Genomic DNA, 24,335 nt, shown 5'->3' with positions numbered 1-24,335 from the left:
TGGCAAAACATCATAACTGGCAACATCTGCTGCAAAGTTAGATAGTTAAAATGTAGTGTTTCTTGGGTGCATAAAATCGTCTCTTCAAACGTAATTTGCCACCTTATTCTTCTCAAGGGGCAACAGCTTGAAATTAAAACTAAATTTGAAATTAATGAAGCAAATTCTGGAGGTGGCATTCATTTCTAAAGTAATAAATTACATGTATCAACCTCAGAGACAGCAGTTCCTGTCTGTCAATTAATATGTCTTATGCTTCTTCTACCTCTAATGCATTTCCAGGCAAAGACAGTTGCAGTTTAAATTATGCAACCATTATAAATTTCTGTGTTTCAGTATTTAGTAAATTGAATGTTTATTCTAAATGCAGTGTTTAAAAAAAATGGCTTGAACTATACAGGTTGATTATTTATATTTGGGTTCCCAATTTCAAGAAAAGACCTTATGATGATTTAGAGGGCTACATCCAGATTTGCCCTTCTAGACTTCAAAAATTCTGCTATGGAAGAACAGATGGTTGAAAAATTCTGTACAGACTAATCACAGCTACATACAGGTTTGTGGAAGAATGTTACTTTCGACCCACTGACATTTAAGTGTGCATCATTTTAATCAGACTTTCACTCTGTCAAAACAGTGAAATGCATGCATGCCTGCAGATGTCAGAAATGGGTTTAGAAAAAAAGCTTTTGGAAAATATGACAATAACAAGATTGCCAAGTTTTGGTATAAGATTTGATGTTTTCATGCTGCAGTAATTTTCTTTGAATAAATTTATAAAATGCTACTGAAAACCCATGAGAGGACTGAGATATATGAAAATGTATGTTGTTTATATTGCATAGTTTTCACACTCCCGTTTAGATTTTTCACCATTAGTGGTGTTAAAAAAATGTATCAGCACTGAATGTAAAATCAGTTACAGTAAAAGATCATTCCCATTGCGTAATCAGTTCAATAAAGCTGGACTCCACACACTGGAATTAAACAAATCCCTGTGTTTTACAGGCAAATTTGAGAGGTTGGTGGTGGGGGGGTTGGGGGGGGGCATTCTGATTTGAACAGTTGTTTGGAATCAGTATGTGCCAACAAAATGATGTCATCATCCAATTTAGCAGAAACAGCATGTGAGAAAACAGCGATTAATCACTGCAAATACCAGCATCATGCATGAGGCAAGCAGAGAATCAGACATCTCCCCCACAAATTCAAGGGGTAACATCTTTTTACACTGTTTTTCATTTTTTTTTCCATCACATTCCAACAGGTCAGACCTACAGTAATCACTGAGGGCATTGAGGAAAGAATTGTTTTCAAGCACCGTCAATGGCCAAGCTGTACTGTACGAAGAATCAGGATAGTTTAAGATTCAAAAGCTAAAGACCAGTTTCCACATGAGTATTCTTTACAACGAGGAGAAGGAATGATCATGAAAAGTAGATGCAGATGCCTTTCATACTCTGGGCTGACCCAGAACAGGAACTGCAATGTGCAAAATTCATCAATGAGACAGTACAGCGAAAAAAAACCTCAGAAGTGCCGAGATCAGAAAACATATTTAAGAAGGTAGTTGAGTCAAGTAGAAATAAGGATTAATTTACTGTTAAGAGTAAATAAAATTATTTTAAATCAGCAGTGAATCGTTCATTCTGTGTAGATATCACTGCTGACTAGACCATTGAGATATCATCTGTGAAGTGCAATAACCGAGGACAATAGCATCTTAACTTACCCAGTGGGAGATTTGCTGTAAATATTGACACACTCCTGGGACCTACTGCAAATATTGACACACTTCTAGAACCCTACACAAATAGCCATACACTTCAGGGAACCCCTGAATTGGTTAATACCTCCAAAACTATTGCCACATTTTGTGACTACTTTCAGGTATTAATACATTCCTGGGGAATCCCTGCATTCACTGGCAATCTCTTACAAATGACAATATATATATAAGAATCTCTGCAAATACTGACACAATCCTATGACCTACTGAAAACATTCATACACTGTGAAAATAATGTCATATTCATAGAGGCCTTACGGAAATATTATCAATGAACCTTTCCCACCCTCGTTTCGAACAAGCAGTACTAGCTAAAGGAAAGCACTGCGACTGAAGTAGAAAATATTTATTACCATTTGCAGCAGTCAGTACAATGGAAGCAACAAACAGAAAAAATATATAGCATGCAGAATTCCTGACACACTGTACCCGAGTTACGTACTATGTCTCAGACAAACAAAAATCTGATAACCTTTTGAATTCTCTGGAGTCTGCAGAACCTAGTTTGAAAACAGATCGGGTGCTGAATGATGCACATTGAGAGTTATATTGATATCCAAGATTTTGCTGGATTATATTGGGGATCAATATATATCAGAAGGCAATGATAGAGCCCACCCATCTCTTGCGATCTGCTCTGTATCAGGCCTTTACTCAACCCTGACACGACATTTTCAGGACACTTAAGAGGGAGAAGTATCTGATGTAGGTCTGGTTGCCTCTCTTATAGTTTTACTTTGAGCTTCTCCATGTCAGGCAACAGCCAAAGCTGAGAAACTGCACCTGACCCTTACAATGAGAAATGAGAAGGGGGGTCACCTGGGTTTATTAAATACAAGTAGTCCCTCTGGTCTTCAGTCCAACATTCAGGTCTCTGTTTTGGTCTCCATTAACTTGGACAATTTAGATTGGACCAGAATTTTTCTGACACAAAGCTAGTGATCCAGATACAAATATCCCACTGTTTAGCAATTATATTTCAATCTTCAATCATTGGGTAGTAAGGAAGGGTTCTCAAGCTCTTCATTTGCTGACTCAAAAAAGGCAGAAATACTAGCTCTAAACCAAAGGCTCACACTGGGATGAGGTCTATGGTGAGGAAAATTGGACATGTAATATTAAATTTCCTTATTCACATATGCTTGATGACTATACTATAATATACTTTCATGTAAAATGAAATGTGACTGGAGAGATATCTTAATACCATAACTTATAGACAGACTAGTCTCATTTGCTGTTTTTCTTTTTGTTGTCATTTTTCATCTTTGTTTTGTCATCCTCATCACAAAGCCTACTCCAGCTAATGTACTAATTTCGAGACTGCGGACTTACTGGTTCTCCATGTTTATCCTTTTAGTGGAGGGTGAACTGGCTCCTGCTAGGCTTACTCATCATCATACCACCTCACTGCCACCAACACCAGAAAAGTGAAACATATTGACTCTGCACCACATTCCATCTGGTGAGAAGCACAGAGAATGGCAAAAAGAAACAACAAAGAACAATAAATTCAAAAACCTGATAACTCTGATGCTCAACTTTCCATTCATGAGGTTGGGGGTCAAAGTCCCCTTCTAGTTTAAACACCCATTGCCCTTGTTTATGTCACAGTTTATTTTACATTTTTGTTTTGCATATGGGAGCAAATCTACACGAAAAGGGAAGAGAGAAGATTTCTGCACCCTCTCAGCTATGCAGGGTTCTGGTATCCATCCACAACAAAGTGGATAAGCTTCCAAATAATAAGTTACCCTCAGAGGCTATAAAGCAGTCTGTGTGGGACTCGGAAATGGAGAAGCTTTACTCATACATTGGAGGAGGTGTTCTACACTAAAGTCAGCATTACCTTTAGTTTTACGAATATTTTAAAAATATTGACACTAATTATTCAGGGTAACCTAAACAATTTGTACATCATACACTTGGAGGCAAGCCATGCCCACTTATACTGAATGTGATGTTACTTGCATGTGCACATTATCTGTTTGTTGTAACAGGAATTATTAATATAGTATCCATTCGCCTATCCTCAGTTTAAAATAAAAGAGCATTATGATCACAAATATCCAAGGAAGTATATATCTTCTGCTTTAGTTTATTCAAATTATACAGTACCCGAGAGGTGGATGTCCCATAACCCCTTGCTGGGCTTTGGCCCTAAACTTTTCATAACAGATGAATTTTAAAGGCTGGGTGAATACATCAATTTTATTGCCCAATAAATTACTGCACACTTCAAATTTTTTTGCCATTTGTCTTCTTCTTTAGAATTATGAATGAAACATATGTAATTAATAATTACACCATCACAGGAGGTTTGTAAAAGCTTTATGAATTCTGATTGAGCAAAAGATAAACAGTGACATATTACTTTTTGCGCTACAAATGTGATAATGTCAAGTGTTCAGTATTTCAGGCCAAAGTAGTCAAGTGGTTCTGAGCAGGCATTACTTATAAAACCTCTGAAAATCTTCAGGAAAAAAATATCTGAAAGTAAACAGCTTGGAAACCTACTGGAAATCTACATGCAAAAGCTTTATAGACGGCAGGATAAATAGCAAACAAGACAATAAAATAACACTGAGACAGAAAGGTATTGCAGGCTTTGGTAAATGTTTAGTTGTGGTGAAGGCCTTTTAATGCAGAGCGATCTGGCTGTGGCCTTGTAATGGATTTCACAGGAGCCCAGACATGGTGTCACTTTTACACAAAATTGTAACCCTTTGGCTACTGAGTGTCCACTTCTTGGTTCAAGTAATTACACATTTATTTTGAACATTATGTAAAACCTGCAAGAAATAATTATATATTTAAATTTTACAAATTAAAGTGAAATGTAAGGATTAAGTGAATTTTTCAGAAATTCTGATGTTGTCTCAGAAGAAAATGAAGCTTTAACGTTTCATAAATTGAACAAAAGCTGTTATGCTCTTCAATATGGTAAACACATCTTTAGAAATATTCACAACCCATATGAAAAACAAATCTCCCTTATACTCCAAATGTGCCTTTCCCATTGTGTCAATTAAGTTGTTTCTTTTCTGAAAAACAATATGTTAATCTCTGTCGAATATTATTTGCGGTCCTTCCGTTGTAGTATATTGAATACCGTGACTTGGTATGAACAGAGTTTCGTTGTTTGCCGTTATATCAGCACAAAGTAATTCACTGATTTCAAAGAACAAAACAGAGTGACTTGACTTCCACTAATGGTTTAAATCATTTTGTTGAATCAAGCATGGAATCAAATATTTTACTCAGTAGAATTCTGCTTTTCACGATTGACAAACTAATCACTAGGTTGCTAGGATACAGAAATTCTGAATACCATTGTCATGGTTAAAAATTAGTATGATTATTGAGTTAGCATATTTTTACATAACCCATAACATTTTCTTCCTAAGTATGGAAAATAAAACTACGGACCATATCTAATGATAGAAAGTACAGCCTAATTTATTTTTCTGTTTCCTTCTAGAAACTAACTTTCATAAAACAAACTGAATAATGTTACCAACATGCCTTAAAGGCTTTTAACTCACACCGGGTTTTGATAATGAAACATGATTGTCACTGAAGATCTCACACTTGAGGAATTTCTCTTCCTTTCCTTGTGCTGATTAGAGATATAAGGACCTGCAGTATTTTAGCATTGCAACTTTATCCTAAGGTTGACAGAGGTTGTGGCAAGCTTACACAATGTGAACCTGGTGGGGCAAAATATGATTTGAGTTTAACATATCTGGTAAGCACAAGTCCATGCTTGTATTTCATCTCCTTATGCCAGGTTTCAATTGTGCAAGTCTTCTGCCACCTCAGTCCAGTTCAAGACAAGTTGAAGCATCTGTTTATTTGCTTTAGTGGCAACTGATGTCAAATAAAAATTCCCATACTGTTTTGCAAAGGCATAATGTAGTGAATTTGAGTCTACATAATATGCAACTAGTTCTATGGGATCAAAAACTGCATAAAATCTTTTCTGTTGCAATTTATTTCTTAGTATTGATGAAATATGCTTCGTGCTTTGTTGATGCTTGTCTGGCAATTTTCTCCCCAGCCCCTTTCTGGATATTATTGACTAATATATAGAATATAATTTCAGAACCATCAGGTACACTCCAATATCTTGCTCAAGCAGCAATTCTTCATGATTGAACTTGCAGAGATATTTGCCAGGCTATTGGACTGCAAGAAGTTTGATTCTACCCTCGCCGGGGCCAACACTATCTGCCACAGATGTCTGGATAGCAGGAGTGGGAATCCATGCCCTTATTTTCACTCTTAGTCGTTTATCACACTGGAGCCATTTTTCCATACCAAATGCCGCGATCACCTAACAACACAGACTTGGGATCAAACCTTGGATCATCATCTGCCAGGCTTAGTTATGCGTAAAGCCATAGCATATGTTGCAACTGCATTGTTGAATAAAATGTATTTATTGTCCAATTACCTTTTGATAAAAGACTTATCCAATTCATTACCTATAAACATTATTGTGTTGATGGTGCCTGGTAAGTTAAATTATACAAACTAGGTGTAATTCTCCAGTTTCAGTTTAAAGTGATGGGACAGGCATGTTTAGTGACAACTGATTGCTGAGAAAGTTTACTACGTTGCACGTCAATCAGCTTGTTCACTGCTGATAAGTGAGCTTTGCAGGCTATGACAAGCCTCAACAATGGAGTCACTCCTCGCTAGAAGCTACTGACATTTGGCTGGATCTTAGTGCTAAGGGGATTCAGTTGCGAGAAGGTAGTGGTTTCTATTGCTTTGCAGGGAGTCAAAGGCAAGGACAAAGGACGGCTTTCATAAACTAGCAACTGACTCCTCATTCGTCCCTCCAATTTCCTCCAGATTAATGTAAATGAAGGCCCCTGTCAATCTGCAGGCATGCCGGCTTGGCTTCCCAGTTGTCACTTTTTCTGCCTGCCGGGAAGACAAGTAAACAGATTGGCAGTGAGTTCAGGCTCTGAACTGGCTGTCATTTGACTACTCAAGGACCTTGCTTCTGGTGAGTTGAGAAAGTCCCTGGTGGACCTTCTCATTCAGTTCTGAACTGGCGAGGTGGCAAGAAGTGGGCAAAAATCTTTCCAGGGCCAACTCACCCAATTAATTATTTCTCCTTCTCATCAGCTGGAGTAAAGGGAAAATTCCACCCACTGTTCTGTTCTAGAAAGTTGTTGGCTACTAAGCAGGGTCAACACTTTTTATACTTTACAAGAAAGATAATGAATCCTTTTGTACTGCTGAAGTTATTTATTTTCAAACAGTATGTCTTAAACGACAGGTTAGTGTTTCTCAATAAAGTGTATATACGGGAACAAGTAATGTCATCACAGTATCTTCAGAGTAGTTTATGTCTTCACAAATACACTTTTAGCATTTTTTGGATTGACAGACTGCAAAGAGCATTTTAAGAATGCACTCTGCAATAGGATATATGGATTTCACACTTAAGTTAGAACAGAGCCATTTTCATAACTTTAAATAAATCCGCTTGAAAACAAACTTTAAAAGTCATTGTGAATCTTTATATTTCTCATTGATGATTGAATTACGGTTGATTCTCTACTCTCACTCCTTTATTCCAGTCCCTATTAATAACATACCCCATTGCCACAAAGAGACTGTTCAATATGCTTAGAACTCTACCAATGCAAGCCTACCTAGATAGAAAAATGGTCCTCGTAGGAAAATTTCTAGACTCTACTGGCAATTTCTCACAGAAATATCCCTAAAACTGATGCTAAAACTGGCAACCCCACAACATTGTGAACTCTCCACATGCCATCAATCCATGAGTCGATACATTGGAGCTTCACAGATCACTCCAACATATTTCAATAGGAATCTTGTATAAAAGGAGCATTACCAATTTTCATGCAAGCTCAGTTATTGGAGCAAACTCTCACAGAAAGTACCTTTTCATTGTTACTGGATATATTCGCATTTGCACTATTAACATGTTTTAAACATCACCAATTTAGTTTCCAGCACCATCAGTCATGGCATGATGTTATCTTATCCTTCAGTTTGTTGCTTATTTTTAATTTACAGTTTTATCATACCAAACCAGTCTAACACTACACTTAAAGTTTGAGAACCTTAAGGGTGGTGAACTGGTAGCATAAGATTTTTGTTTAGAAAGAATATTGATCAAATATTAAGTAATATTTACACAGGAAGAATGAAGTTTGTGACATTTCCTGCAAAAAGTCATTATAAAATAAAAGGGAGATTAACGGCCACTTTTAAAATCACTATCAGAGTTCTAAACAAAGCATGGCATGTTATACTCCACTATGTCACTGAGCTCAAACAATTCTGTTTCTAATTTTATTTTAATATCTATAAAATGTACAATGATACAAATGACAAATTTTAGTTCCACAAAGAGAGTGCATAAAAAGTTTTATTTCATGCTTCAGAATATTTATTGGACTCCAAATCAACAGCATGTACAATCTAACTGACAGAGTTTAGAGAAAGCATATTCTCTACTTCACCCTTTTGTTCTTTTCAGGTTTGTATTCGTATTCATTTTAAGGGTAAACCTATACAACAGTTTAATAATCACAATCACACAAGAAGCAATGTGAAATTGCAATATGGCATTTACAAACAAAAAAGAAAGTCAAATCCTTTTTCAGGTTTTATTACCGGAGACGAGGGACAACAGGCATAGTCTTCTCCTCCCTGAAGGAAATGAAAAGGCAAATAACTGGGTAAATAGACAGCCTTGCTCCCAATTTGCAGTTTTCTCCATTACCCTAATCTAGGGCTAATTTAGGCAGGGTTGGGGATAAGGTGGTGGCAGTTGAAAGCCATCGCATTGCCCTTGCCACCAACTCCCCTGACTCTCCTCTCCCAATACCCAGGCCTCCAATAATAATCCTTAGGACCCAGAAACAACTGATCTCTGGCTGGCTGGCAGCTGCTAATATAGGACTTCAGTGCCAGCTAAACTTTGCCAGAAAATTCACCAGGCAGCTTGTCATAATTTGACTGGTGAGCTTCCTTATTGGTGGGCTGGAGATTCAGTGGTCACTGTATATTCCTGCCTCACATTTGGGTGACAGAATGGAAAATCTTGGCCTGTGACTGAAATTCTTCTACACAGCAAGATAATTTGCTTCAAACTCTTCTAAATGTTACATCTTTATTTTGTATCCACATATCAATACACCAGATATTGCAAGGATTCAAACAGGACTCCGACTTAAAATATTTATGCGAAGTGTAAGAGGAATTTGTAATAATCAGCCTTCCCTGTTCACAAGCGCCAAGTCTACCTTCTCATTAAACAATGCCAAGGCCATGGGTTCTGCCCCTTTTGAAGGTGCACTTCAATTGAGGCACCATTAATTCACTGTATTACACACAGAACAATAACATTTACAATACCGACATAAAACATGCATGAAAACTATTAAATATATGTTGTAGTTTGGTGCTGTGTAGTAATTTGTGGTTTTCACTAAAGGTGCTGTTGAGCAGCTTTGAGTATTCAATTCCCTCACCAGCTTCTTTAACAGACCAATATCATTAATAGCAGGGAAAGGAGCAGACAGAGCATAGTGAATTGCAAGACATATTTGCCAAAATTATCATGCAGAAAGTTTAACATTTTAGTATCAATACAACCAAGCTTTCAGAGAATGGTTTCTGCTATTAATTGTTGTCAGATTTGGGGCATTCAGCTTATCCTCAGTGCTTCTTGATAATTTTCAGGTTAGTATTCTATTTGTAACTTTTTCAATACAGGTCACTGCATTGCCTATGGCCAAGGAAGGTCTCAATATTCAACAAAATCAACTCTCAGATGGTATGGTATCAACAAAGCAAGATTGAACAGAGAATGGAGTCTTAATTGCCATTTACTCGTAAAACTTTTGTTTAAGGATGAGTCACAGTCTCGAGTGGAATAAGCTAACCGGGGAAAGACACCAGCACTCGAACAATGACCTCTGGAGAAGTTAACCTGAGCAGAGGTTTAGGTCTGGATCAAATGGGAGTCTTGTGGTGTTCGATATAGTAACCTGAGAGAAACATTTTGTTGAATCAACCAATTAAATAAAGCAGAGTGTACACACTATCCAATGAAGTCAAAAACAAGATCCTTCTGGGAAGGAAATAAAGCTGGTCATTGCAGTTAGACAGAAGGGGCCTTTATCTCGGCGTCTTCTCAGCAGCTCTCAATCAATTGCATTTAAAACTGGTTAGGGAAGCAGGGCATATTGTGGAGCAGGAACCACCCCACAGGGCGACCTGCATGTGTGACAGTAACAAGGTGGACAAAAGGGCCTCAAAGCCTTCCAACTCCTCTCCACCAGATCTGCTGCTGGAAGGCCACTGCCCTCTACCCGACACTGTTGGGTCCTGGCAACCAGGTGGAAAACTCCATGTAGTCTCGGATAATTGGGTACCTATTCACAACCTTAATTGGCCACCCATTGCTGTGGGCAGGGAGCTGTTTTGCCTCCATCCTGCTCCTAAGGAAATTCCCAGAAGCGGGACAGTCACAGGTAGATAGGATAGTGAAGGCAGCATTTGGTATGCTTTCCTTTATTGGTCAGAGTATTGAGTACAGGAGGTGGGAGGTCATGATGTGTCTGTACAGGACATTGGTTAGGCCACTATTGGAATATTGCGTGCAATTCTGTTCTCCTTCCTATCAGAAAGATGTTGTGAAACTTGAAAAGGTTCAGAAAAGATTTACAAGGATGTTGCCAGGGTTGGAGGATTTGAGCTATGGGGAGAGGCTGAACAGGCTAGGGCTGTTTTCCCTGGAGCATTGGAGGCTGAGGGTGACCTTATAGATGTTTACAAAATTATGAGGGGCATGGATAGGGAAAGTAGACAAAGTCTTTTGCTTGGGGTCAGGGAGTCCAGAACTAAGAGGGTTTAGGGTGAGAGGAGAAAGATATAAAAGAGACCTAAGGGGCAACTTTTTCACACAGAAGGTGGTAAGAGTATGGAAGGAGCTGCCAGAGGAAGTGGTGGAGGCTGGTACAATTGCAACACTTAAGAGGCATTTGGATAGGTATATGTATAGGAAGGGTTTGGAGGGATATGGGCCAGATGCTGGCAGGGGCGGGGGGGGACTAGATTGGGTTGGGATATCTGGTCGGCATAGACGGGTTGGACCGAAGGGTCTGTTTCCATGCTGTACATCTCTATGTCTCCATGACAGTGCTGCCAAACAATGTAGTGGTCGGCTGCAACAACTTACACTCCTGGCAGCTTCTGTTCTCACCCCCTCCCCAGCCCAATGTCTGTGCCTGTAATTATCCTACCTTCCCAATTAAGAGATCTGCACAGAGACAAACACTGTTCAGACATGCTCCACCAAAAGCCTGAAATATGTGTATCAATCTAAATTTCAAATATTAAGTTCCTTTCTTATTCCTTAGCGGCCAATTACTTTGATTAATGCTAACTGTAGAATTGAGCGATTATTGGAATCAGGCTTTCTGCTCGTGGGAATTTTTTTTAAAAATGAAAATTATAATGAGATACAGGTGTAAGTTCCTTATACTGGGTGGGAACTGTCTGGGCCTGAAACAATCACACATGCTGTTGTGGTTTACAACATAAACTTCACCAGTTCTGGGTGGGCGTTGTTGAATTAGGTATTGGCACATGCTCTGTCTGGCCAGCCCCTACAATCACCTCGATCTAGTCAAGTGTTAATGCAGTTAATTGAATTTAAGATCAATAATGCTTAATTATTACAATTTGACATTGTGAGATGAATGGATTTGTGACTTGAGAAAATGTGAGAGTATTCCAGGAGAGGCGAGTACATTGTAGCCTTCGAGAAATCACAGCGACCTGCAATCGATTGGCGCATAATCCAATTGACTAATGCTCTGACAAATGTGATCACCATATAACTGCAAATAAGCATTGCATAAGAGTGGTTTAACTGCTTTCCCTGACCATATCCAGTTCAACACTGTCCTAAAATCTGCTTCAGTTTGGAATGGAAAGAATGACTATCAGAACTTAAAAGTAAACATCTGGTCTTAATGGGACATCTGGCTTGATAGAAATGGCAATGTTACTAACTCTTTAATTCCCCACCTTCTCCCCATGCTGAACATTTTGTTCTACCAAGTGATTCAGATACCGCTTTCATGTTTAGCTTTAACAGAAATGTAGACAATGAATTGTAAATTATAACTCTAATATCTAAAATATCTGACTATATTGTGAACTTGCCTGACCCTTTGCTGAAGAGGGATCTACTTTATACATTTAAACACACATTTGAATCCTTATCAGCATGCTAATTAATAAAAGAAAGGAATGAACACTAAATAAGGAACACAACTTTCACAGATACTCTCCAGGTACATGAAAATGAGCTCCTGTGTGGTTACATTGTATTCCCCATAGCAGAACACTGGACAACTCCTTCAAGAGAAGAAATTGGTTGGACAGAAAAACTATAGCCCTGGCTAACAGTCAACTTGTCAGTGGCAAAGTTGCCTAAGAGTAGTCTCCTTAGCGAAGGATTTTTAATGCTAATAAGAGATCATTATTATGTACATCTTTCTTTGTTCCCAACTAGCTGACTGAGATCATAGGATCAGATCATGAATATATATTTCTGTTGTTAAATACTTATTCTTTAATCAAAGAGATCTTGTGGCACTCACACTTTGACTGAAAATTGTGAAATTGTCTCTCGCAAGCACTAAAGGCGTTCCTTTCTAATCCACTACAAATTACTAAAGGTTTACAGAAATGTTTAACATTACCAAGTAATTTAACACTTGTAAGGTCATGGGATGCTAAATTGAACAGCAAGAACCTGGAGGGTGAAACAGTTAATAATGAATTGACAGTCTATTTAACATTCCCCCTGACCTCCCTTTTGTAAAACAAAAGGAATTTGGGTTTGATCGAAAATAAATAATTAGAAACTTTTAAAAATGATTATGTGACTTGTATTTAAAATTCTGAAGTGTACCTAACATTATAATCGGCACTGGAGAGTGAATGAGAGGGAAACTGAACTTTGGGTTAAAACATATTAATATGTTGTTCAAAACCAGACTCATAACTTATGACTCACTCCAAGATTCTGTCTATAAGCATCTGATACATTTCACGCAATACTTTAACAATCTATTTTGATTGTTGCTCACTCTTCTCAGATTTCTACACACAGCAATATTAAAATGAACAATACAGTTCAATCTAATGTAGCATTAAGCAGAAATTTCAATCATGGCAGGGTATTATCCAATAGTAACTTGGATACAGTTGTTAGACTCATAACGAAACGCAAGGGGTTAAGGAATTTATAAGGAGTTAACGTTATACAGTACATTTTCTATGCATGCCAATTACTAAAGTGCTATGGTCATCCTTGACTTAATTTATTGGTGATGTTTTGAAATGACTGAGAATTCTGAAGGCACAGAAGTGTAGAGCAGGTCCATGCTTAATACACTAGCTTTAAAATCCAACATGCCCAGGGTAATAAATGGAATATCATCTATTTAATGCGATTAATATGGCCACATGCTTGAAAGAAATGTATGTTGCTTTTGTACATTTAGTGCTACAGCCCATATCCTAACATTATTTATGTAGGCTACACAGTCCCAGCTCTCTAAGAATGTCATTTGAAATATATTGCTTTGCTCAGGAGTGGTGTACACATACACATTAAAAGCCTTTGAATCAATTGTAGCAAATGCATTAAAACTTCATTAGAAAATACAATAAAAAGAAGCTTTCTGACTATCAACTCTCCATTTTTATAAGGTTTCTACAAACAAGAATTTTCTCCTAATGGCTAAAATCAACTTGCTGTAATCTGCTGTTATAACAGTATCATTGGTGACATTCACCATTGCAGTCTTTTTTTTTCAGTATCTAGCCTATAAATTGTCATTGCATAGAGATAGTATAACTGGCCTTTTACGAGTCATGCTAAGTAACAAGTTCTAGGTGTGTATTATTTGAGAAAATGTCAAATCCTATGTTAGAAATCTACGATCACCAGTAACGTTGCTTGCATGATACTCATATTGCTGCATGCTCTGTGCAAAAATAGCATTCCATTGCTGATGACAACTGGGAGTTAACAATATAGGTCTTGATTTTCCATTGGATGGAGTGGCACATTCTTATTGATGGGGTACCTCAATCAACCAAGCAATTGAAAAACCAAGTATTTTCACAATAGCTGCCACTAACAAACTTAAATATTTAAGTCACTGATCATCATAGCTGAGGTGGTATATAGTCCAGTCACAACTATCAACCTACTCATGTGGTGATCAACTACTTCAATCACAGTGTCAGAGAGAAACTAACTTTAATGAAAATTTATTGAATAACAAAAAGATAGCTGCTTGACCCACTGGACACTGCGCCAGGAATAGTTTAAACGTCACTGTCCTTAGTCACATGTCCTAGGGAAAACCTGGCGCTAACATTTAGTAAAGCTATCCTTTTGTCTTCTTCCTTTACATCCTGTACACTGAAAGAAAAAGAATTCCTATTCAAATTACAACAGGACCATGGCTCAGTTGTAGTCACTCTGCCTCAGGAAAGAACACAAGAAATGATCTGCCTAATATGGAAATCTACATGCTATCTTTTACAAAAATGTATTGCATTCTATAATAACAAAAATGACAAATAGAGGGCACCTTTTCTCTTTCCTGCCAACTGTTATTTCCCAAACCAGTTTTTTAAATCTAAATCTATTGACCCCTCTCTGAGCTTCAGTCAGTTGCTTTCCAAGATTTTGCCCAAGTGGTCATTATTCAACTGTGAATCTGAGTATTGACAGACCATTCAATTGCTGTGGCATCAAAGCTGAACCTAATTCTGTTCTAAGGGGCACTGAGGCGATTTTAGCATTGTTACCATCAAAATGTCAAGGTCAACTATTCCTTTTTCTCATGGATCATTTCTCAGCTCCATAACTAGCTGTGGTACAGGAAGGCCAATGATAATTTTACTGGCATAGTCACCATTGGTAACAGATATTTCTACCTCAAACACTAATATTTCATTATTATCACAACAGATAACTGATCAGATCATATTTTGGTAGAAGTTTTGCTCTCAGATTGGGACGCTAATATCGGGAGCATTACAGAGTCTGTCATTGTGATTCTTGAAGGTATGGACAATTTGTGGCCAGGGTGTGCATGTGCACTGTCCAGTTAAGATCAGTAGATGTGTTGGAGGAAATAGGAAGCCCTCCGACTCTGACTATTTCGCAGCTGCTGATGCTGACGCAGGCGAATGCTACTGATATAAGTAAAAGAGACAAGGGAGCACTACCACAGAGTGGACTCTGAACTCAGGTATGGCTGTTAAAGTATTGTGGGTATGGTTGGAGTGATGAGGGAATGTTTAACAAACCAAGCGGAGCCCTGCTCCCCCCCAGCTTCTCTCAGTCTGATGTAAGGCAGTCACCTCCATCTTCAGGTCAGGTTCAGGGGGCCCCAAGCACCAACAGTAAAGTTCAGCCCATTGATATATTCGATTGGCAACCTGTTGCTTGTGGTGTGTAACCTTTTCCCACATGAGCTGGCAAGTTCTGAAATAGCTGGAGGTGAGGTGATGATGACAAACTAGTGCAACAGTTAATACCAGAGACTGTGGACGATCTTTTCTCAAGTCCCGTATCCTATGAAGGTCAAAACATTCTAACCTTTGTATGCCATTTACACTTTAACTCAACAATGTTTCTTAACATCAATCTCTATATTGCACTTTCCTGTATCATGCTTTCCCTGTTCTCACTTCACCAATCTTTCAACCTCTCTCAAAGGTTCCCTGTTCTCACCAATTTAATGACGATTTGTTTTGAATCATGGACACTTTACTGATATGGATGCATCCAGCTGACAACTGGATTAAAACTGGCAAATTAACTCCATTTATGAATTACCACTGCTATCAATATAGACAAAGCTTCCATTTGATTGATCTAGGTTTAGGTCACAGGAGTTGTCAGACAGTATTCTACGACAAGTATCAATCTGTGGGTTGGTGGAAATCTGATTTCCCAAGATACCAGAGTCTTTTTTCTCCATTATGAAATTCCACTATTGAAAGTTTCCAATCTTACCTCTTTCCATGCCAATGTCATATTCACAGGATAATATCAATTGTCAGAAATTTTACTAGTTCCACATCTGGTGCACTCTGTGGTGCTATATGTGCAGCTACACTTGTATTGAAAAAAAAACAGCAGAAAGCAATGCCAAAGAGTTCAACATACTTCATTCTTAATCGCAAAGCAATTGCTTTCAAAAACAAAAGTGGCAAAATTTACAATTTGATCAAATTGAGCAAAAATGGACAATCTCCTACTCTTGATATAAATCGTGGCAACCAAAAGAATTGGAAATGATTTCAGGACTAAGTCAGGTTGATGGTTGGATCAGTTTTGATCTGTAGACTTCTGCATTTTTTAAACATTAAAACGTAAATATTGTAGTCAAGTAATCCTAAGTAGCTACCGAGATTATTATTGTTGAAAAATCAATGCAATATCTATAACATAGTTTTATCATTCCAATAAAAAACTCACATTAGTCAAAGGCCAGAAGGTAATTTGAACAGTACAAACTTTGCTGATCACTAATCTTGATGGTCCAGCTCAACAGTTTTCCCAGAAGCTGGTAGCTACTCTATGCGGCAGTACTCAATGGATGTGGCTAAGTTCTCCTTAGTATTAGGTTGATTTTGGTCAAAGAAGTAAAATGCAGCAAGAAGAAGTTTGGTTTATGAAATGTAAACTAAGAAGATCTGAGCTCAATTTATACGGAGTTACCTGATTTTGGCCAAGATGAAAGGAAATACTCTGCTGTGGGCTACAGCATTGTTGGTTTAGCTGATAAAATTGATAAAACCTCCAGCTCTTGATCACTATCCAACAATCACTGTTGGAGTCATCCATGAAGCTGTGCTTTAGTTTGGAAAAGGAAAGCAGTGGAAACAAACATTTCAGGAAAACCTAGTTATATTGTACCACCTTCTCCATTTTGATGTAAATTAACCACATTGTTTAATCTTCTGATTTTTTTATGTAACAATTTATCATTCACTATCCCACCTGTATTTCTAACTTCCTAAATAACTATTTACTTAACACTGCAATTAAAACGACATTCACAGAAATATTCAACCATTACTGAGCCCTTCACAGATCAATGGAAACCAATGCATACTTATGAAGTATTTAGGCCCTTATTATGCCATGTCACAGATTCACAATTGCAAAGTTAGACAAAACTGGAAAAGATGCAGTATAAGTTTTTTTTAATCTTAACCGGATGTTTTTAGGTTTGTACGTTACAGAAATTCATAGGTTTGGCAGATGGTAACATTTGAATTCAATAAAAAATCTGGAACTAAAAAATCCTAACTTAATGGTGACCACATGACCATTGTTGATTACCACAAAAACCTATCTAGTTCACTAATGCTCTTTAAGAAAGGAAATATGCCATCCTCACCTGGTCTAGTCTAAATGTGACTCCAATCCACAGTAATGTGGCTGACCATTAACTGCCATCTGCAGTTAGGGATGGGCAATAGATGCCTACATCCCCTGAATAATAAAAACAAAATGCAATAGTCACCAAAGATGTATTCTAAATTAAATTTGCACCTATGTGTAATAACAGTGTTTCTATAAAATAAGAGAATAAAGTAAATACTGAGTGTGCAGTCGTTTTTTTTTGCTAAATTCAAAACTTGGAATGATACTGCGTAGGAATATCGAAATAGGAAGTAAGCCATTCCACCCCCAAAGTATGTACTGTCAGTCGATTAGATCTGTACATCAACTGTGACTTGTCAGCTTTCTCAGAACTAGCACAACTGCTTCACATATAATTAATTATTTGTAAGTATATTCACTACTATAAGTCAGTGAAAACAACAACTCTGTTTTTTTAAAAAAAAAGACAGCAAAGTCAAAACAGAAATTAAGTGCAATCTATTTTGGTGTATTTAGTTGAGGTGTTAGAACGCCCTGCTCTACTCAAGAATCAAACTATGATATCCTTAACATATTGCTGGGAAGTAGAAGATGCAGAGATGGTTTAATTTCTTCTTTGAACCATTTCTGACAATTCAGGGCTCACTGGATTTACACTGAATTATCAACTTAGATTACGTATTCAAATCCTGAGTAGAATCATAGAAATTAAACATATATGGAGAAAGCCTAGCCTATCTTGCCTGTACTGGCACAATTTCTTAACTGAAGCCATTGCTGCACAGAGAGATATTAAACACTTCAGGACCAGAAACACTAATCCATTGTTTCAGGCTGGCTGAAATAGTAGTGAACAAATGTCAAATTCCTTTATCCTCAATTCTAACAAAGCTGTAAATCAAATTAAAATAACAGACAAAGGAATTCATAAAACGTTAACAGGCTCACTACAAGTATTAAATAATAACCAACCTTATTACCAAAAGATACATTTAACTTCTGCAGATTGACTAAGCATGAAGAGACTACAAATTCTATTTCTCAGTGAAAGTAAGAAATGGAATTTTATTTTCTACAGTCTCAAGTGTGTGAATTAAAGCATCAACACATTTTTCATTATCAACAGTGCTTTGCTGTATTTGAATTCATTCTAAATGACAATAACTTCAATTTTAACAAAAGTACCATTCTATTCAGTTGTCGAGCAAGGAAACAAAGTTTTTAATCAGTGTCTCCCATTGTTAAGACTTCAGTATATGATACTGACAAGACATTGTGGGGTTCAAATAATATCAACTGCAAACTAAAAGTTGAAATATTTAACTGGTCTGGTCCTTGAAATGAGGCTATAGTCTCAACTTCTGTATTAGTTTCTATATAAATAAGTTCTTATTTGTTTTAGATCTGGTCACCAATACTGTCCCTCTGAGGTTGTTTAAGCATCCTAGAATACAACAGCATTTTGTATCTTCCCCATTCAGAATCAAAAAAATAGTAGCAGATTAAGACAAAATTGCATGGATGGAATGTTTAATAAATTCTCACACCAGAAAACATGTACACATGTACATACTTTAATGTATGGCTTTATTTTGGCCTACAAGAAAATTACAGTATTTCCCATACTTTGTTCTCCTCCTGCTTACATTAATGCCATAGTTTTAATAACATGACTTCACCATTCATTGTCTTTATTTATGGGCAACCGGATCTTTTGCTCCCTAAGGAATCTAAACAATAGAGGAACAGAGTAGATCATTCAGCCACTCAAGCTTTTTTTTTATTACTTAATTAGATTGTGGTTGATAACCGTGATCCTAACCTCAGTTTAATTTATACCCCCTTGTTTCATTTCTCTTAATGCTTTCACCTAACCAAAATCTATCACCTTTCTTCAATATTTCAATTGGTAAACTTGCAGTCTTTTAGAACCTGGTTCCCAATTCCCACCATCCTTTTTATAAAGGAAGTTTGCTAATTTCATTCCAAGCTGATCGAGTTCTAGAACATACAATAGTCCTTGTTCCTGACTCCCTCGCCATAGAAAATAATTTGCCTGTATACCATACCGACTTTCTGAATAATTTTAAATACCTCAATTTGATAATTCTCCATCGATTTAAGCTCAGGGGAATAGAACCCAGGTTCATGAAATCAGTCCTCAGGACTTAAGCCTAAGCATTTATACAGTGTATTATACACAGTAAAACATTACAATGGGTTCAGAGAATGGTATTCAGACAAAAATTAGCACTAACTTCATCAGAATATTTGGAAAAGCTTGGTTGAAGAAATATGTCTTCAGGAAGGCCTTACAAGAGGGCAGAAAGGTTTAGAGAATAAATTCCAGAGCACAGGCACAACCACCAAGGAGAACAAATGACAGATGAACAACAAACCAAAGCCAATTAATCTACATTTTACCATCTAATATACAGATCAGTGAATATGATATTCCAGCTAGGTCTCAGGATGATACTGTACAACTGAGGCATCATGTCCTCATTTTTATGTTCCAAACTCCTCATGCACAGAGGGCAACTCCCAGACAGCCTTTCTTTTTTACATTTGTACCTGTGCACTGACTGTCAGTGAATTGTGTACATGGACACATGTGCTTTATTCCTCCTCAGCTTCCAGTCTCTTGTCATTAAGAAAATGTTGATACGTCTTCTCAAATTTAAATTGGATGATATCTCACTTCCCCAAATTGAAATCTATGTGCTAAACTTTTCCCCACTCAATCTGTCTATGCACTTTTGAAACATGCTCACTCCATCAACTCAACTTACTGTGGCTCATAGTTGGGCGTTATCTGTTAACTTGGATAAACAACTCTCTACTTCTTCATCCAATTCATTGAAAGGCGAGGATTTCCTGGAAAGGTGCGTATCATTGCGGACACAGTTAGACTATTTACCTCATGCCTCATGGTTTTTATGTGCCACAAACAGTTGGAAATTCAAGTTGACGATGATGTGATGACAAGTGGACAATAGGTGTCTGACAACATTGTCAATGACAGAACTAACAATCTTGAGCAAATCAACTAATGAAAACTAAGGATTGGGAAAAAAATAGGAGGAAATAGGCTGTATAAGGGTCAAATAAGATCGAGAAAGAGGAATTACGAGATGGAAGGATGATTGAGAGAAAAGATATGTTATTTAATGCACAAATGCAGCAATTTCTCAAAACTTGCAGGAAGGTTGCAGGTGAGCTGCTGCTTTTGTAAAGCTAACTGGGGAGTGGTGCAGACCGTTCAGTGGGGTACTCCTTCTCACCACAAATTGCTGGATGTTTACATTACTAACGATGTTATGTGCATTGATCCTGTCATTACACTGCCAGCAATTCCTGCCCCTGCCTATCTACACTGAAAAGCTGAGGCCAGAGTACAACTCCCTGGGAAACACCACTTATTGTATCTTGCCTATCAGTGAATGTTCCCCATTGCTACTTTCTTGAACCAAATAAAAAATTTATCAATAGATGTCACAAGTTTACTTCCAACTCCATACATTTTATTTTTGCTAATAATCTATTATGAGGCAAATATCAAATATTTCCTTCTGGAAATTCATATCAAAAATATCCATTGATACTCTGCCAACCACCAAGCATGTAAACTCCTCAAACAAATTCATAGTGAGTCATACATGTTTTAATCTTTACAAATTCCAGCTGATACTCAATGATCACTGATGCCTGCTCAAGTTCTCATTCACTTTGGACTGAATCTCATCATATTTTGGCAAATTGTCATATTCTGTTCCCAATTTCATAGAGGGTTGCTGCAAGACCTTATTAGTTTTGTCATGCTATCAGTCCAAACTCACTTGCTTAGATACTTACTAAGCCCCCATGGTGTACCTCCTGTCGAATGTCAGCCCGATTTTACCATTCGTCATAGGGGAAAAATTCACCACTGCCTGTATATTCTGGAATGGCAGATATCATCTTTAAAGTGTTGTTGCACACCTAAAGAAGAACTGCCAACATGGGGACACCCTGCACTATTTGAGACATTTTCCTAGATTTGGCAGATAAGGGCAAGTAGCACCCTGTTTTTCCAACAGGGACTTGGGGTTCCTGGTGGTTGGTGTGGAGCATCCACAGCCCCCAGCTCAGGCAACACAGGCCTCAACATCAGTCTCTGACAACCTGGTCTGAGGTTGTCACTTGGGTCAATGTAGGCTCAGCAATCTGAAGGATCACCCAGCAGTGTAGGGAAATGGCCAATGACCTTCTCCATCTGCTAGGGTAAGTGCCCCATCTTCCCTCTGCTACCTCACATTCTCTCTCTCCCAACTACTGACCCCACCTCCTCCTACCAAGGCTCATGTTCAACCACTATCACAACTGATTGCAACAACTTTGTGTATTTACGCTCAGCCATCAGACCATTTGAACTGGAGTAGGATGTTCAGTCCCTCGAGCCTACTCTGCCTCTCAATAGGGTCATACTTGATCTGATATTCCTCACCCCATGTTCCTGTGTTTTCACAGTAATCCTAGATTCTTGAACAGTCAGAGAATCAATCTCTTTCAGCCTTTAATTTACATAAGGTCTTTGCCTCCACAGATTTCTGTGGTAGGCAGTTCTAAAGACTTCCAACCCTCAGAGAAGAAATTCCTCCTCATCTCAGTCTGTTTAGCCTTTGCTCACAACATAGTCTATCCAGGGATCATTCTAGTAAATTAGCAGCCAAGGAAGCTCAACTGTGCACCCAGCCCCTGATACTATTAACCCTGCATCCCTCTATGCTGCCTATTCACTCACTCAGAACATACCACCACTTTTCCCTGACATGCACCAGCATGAACAGCTGTGTCAAACACTTTAATTTCACCCAATTGTTTGCTTCTCTCAGTGCAGGAGGAATTGACCCGTAAGGGCAAGAAGTGCCAGGATGGATGGTCGGGGTGCCTACGAGAAAGTCCGAACTGTTTGCCCTGCATGGCAGTCTGACTGTGCACAAACTCCTGGACTGACACTGGAGGCTACCCTTAACTTAGTGTGCTCTCCTAACTGAAGGGTGTTTCCCTTGAGGTGACTGAGCACTACAGCCTTCTGACCTTGAGTCACTGCCATTTGGATGATGCACTTGCAGCATGCCCACTGTGGAAGCTACTAGCCTGGTGGTGGTATAACACTGGTGTAGCATGACGACCAGCAACAGTATGTCCATCCCTTGGACTATTCACTGCTGACAACTTTGGCCAGTCACTTGGCTTTGTGTCTGTGCTAAAAGGCAAGGCAGAGTTACTGAAAGAATACTGAGAGGATCCGTGTAGGTGCATGGTAAGGGAGAATAATTGAGCAGCCCTGTCCGTGTGCAAAGTGTATTTGCAGCAGCTGTGGAATGAGAGGCGCCAGTGCATTTTGAAACCCAGCATCAAAGTGAAGAAGCATACTGAAAGTGGACTGGACATGTACCATGATGGTGTGGAGATATTTGATATCAATATCCATGGGCATGGTGTGCATGCAGCTGGCTGGTGCCACGGAGTGTGCCCCGAGATGTTGGTGCCAGGTGTCCAAGAAGGAGGTCTGGAGGAGCAAGCAGCAAGCTAAACTTTGGAAAATTATAATTAATACAACTACAATTTCTACCTCTATTTCACTCAACACTCAATGGTCTAAACCACCAGATCCTGGATATTTGTTTCTTCTAAGTTCCATTATTTCCTGATAATTTCTCATATTGGATATTCTGAATTTATGCTCGAGTTACTTTTAGATTTGGAGGTATGTTCTCCTTGCCCACTTGGCTATGTAGTTACTGAACCATACATTATCGTGTATGCATTACATTATATGTGCTATGTATCATGTGCATGAACCTCATCAAAAATGATTTCACAATAATAATTATGGTACACTCTACCTTTCTAAATGAAACTATGTGGGCACATGACGCTTTTTGTGGAGATTTTGAGGATGTCAGCACCCAATTGTAAGGTTTATATGTTTGTACAGTGAAGGCATCTTTTAATAGCACTTTGTAGAATTGCAAGCCTGAAAATACTAATTCGTAACTGCCCACACAGACAAACACAGAAAATGATACTTCCCACAAACCCAAAGGAGATTAGCTCTGTTTGTCTGTTGGTGCAGAATACTCCAAAGGACATTATTCAGTGAATTTCTACCGGCTCCACAAAGCTGTTAGCATAGCTTTTATTTTAATAAATTCTAAAAAACCTATAAAATGAATCATAAATCCTACAGAAATTTTACAATCTCATAGATCTTAGAACACCCAAGGGACATGAGTTTGGATTCCCTTTTCTCTCTTTTAAGTTGCTTTGTTTTGGCCCTTGTGAAAAAAATTCCTCACTCTTCCAAAATAATCAAGAATGTATAAATTCCAGAATCTTAACTCACCTGCTCTGACCCTGATATTTAATGCCAGTCCAGAAAATGTAAATTAAGATGTTACTCTGAATGTTTTAACTTCATTGAAATAATGATGGGCAATACCTGCAGTTCCATTTAATAAATATGATATATGTAGCCTGAGCAGAGTTAAAAAAAATGCATATAATCTCCCTAAAACTACTCTTCTTGTCCAGCAAGAATGCATTCAAGTATGTAGCAATCTGGGGATTTATAGGTTCTTACTGCTACAAGTAGTAACTATAGTTTTATTCGTATAACAGCTTCATAGTTGAACATTTACAAAACCTTAAATGACAAAATTAATGTTCTGTGAGAATAGTTGAAGTGTTCCACTAAATTGGCAGATTATGCAAAAAACTATTGAGAACACTGTTAATCATCTGCTCATGTCATTTACTGAAAGGGATCTGACAGCATATTTACATTAAACACATCTGACTCTCTATTTCCTATGTGTTGTAAGCTTTTTTTTTGCCAGTAACACTGAATCATTCAAGTGGTACTCGGCAAAGCAGAAACTTGGGTGAGTAGGATGGTTTATGAATTGTTTTGGGTGAGTATTGGTTTTAATGACATCAACTCTTGCTCTGAATTAGTAACTAACTGCCAATCTAAAGTTTAGTTAATTGAATAACAGCTGCTTT

At 37.9% G+C, this 24,335-nt stretch overlaps 1 protein-coding gene across 7 annotated transcripts in view; it reads right to left on the bottom strand.

Annotated features, from left to right (window-relative positions):
* The window catches only part of tshz3b (teashirt zinc finger homeobox 3b), a 75,277-nt gene that overhangs the window by 9,323 nt on the left and 41,619 nt on the right, over nt 1-24,335 (bottom strand). Inside the window, exon 2 of one of the 7 annotated variants that reach the window (XM_072596169.1) lies at nt 3,125-3,251. The exons of the other annotated variants lie outside the window; for them this stretch is intronic. The gene's annotated coding sequence lies outside the window, so the exon portion shown is untranslated. The remainder of the gene's footprint in view (nt 1-3,124; nt 3,252-24,335) is intronic. 7 annotated transcript variants of the gene reach the window in all.

Source organism: Chiloscyllium punctatum, chromosome 26 (genome assembly GCF_047496795.1).
Source record: "Chiloscyllium punctatum isolate Juve2018m chromosome 26, sChiPun1.3, whole genome shotgun sequence".
NCBI classification, from domain to species: domain Eukaryota; kingdom Metazoa; phylum Chordata; class Chondrichthyes; order Orectolobiformes; family Hemiscylliidae; genus Chiloscyllium; species Chiloscyllium punctatum.
Note: the sequence above shows the minus strand (reverse complement) of the source record. Positions and strands in the feature narration are given on the sequence as shown.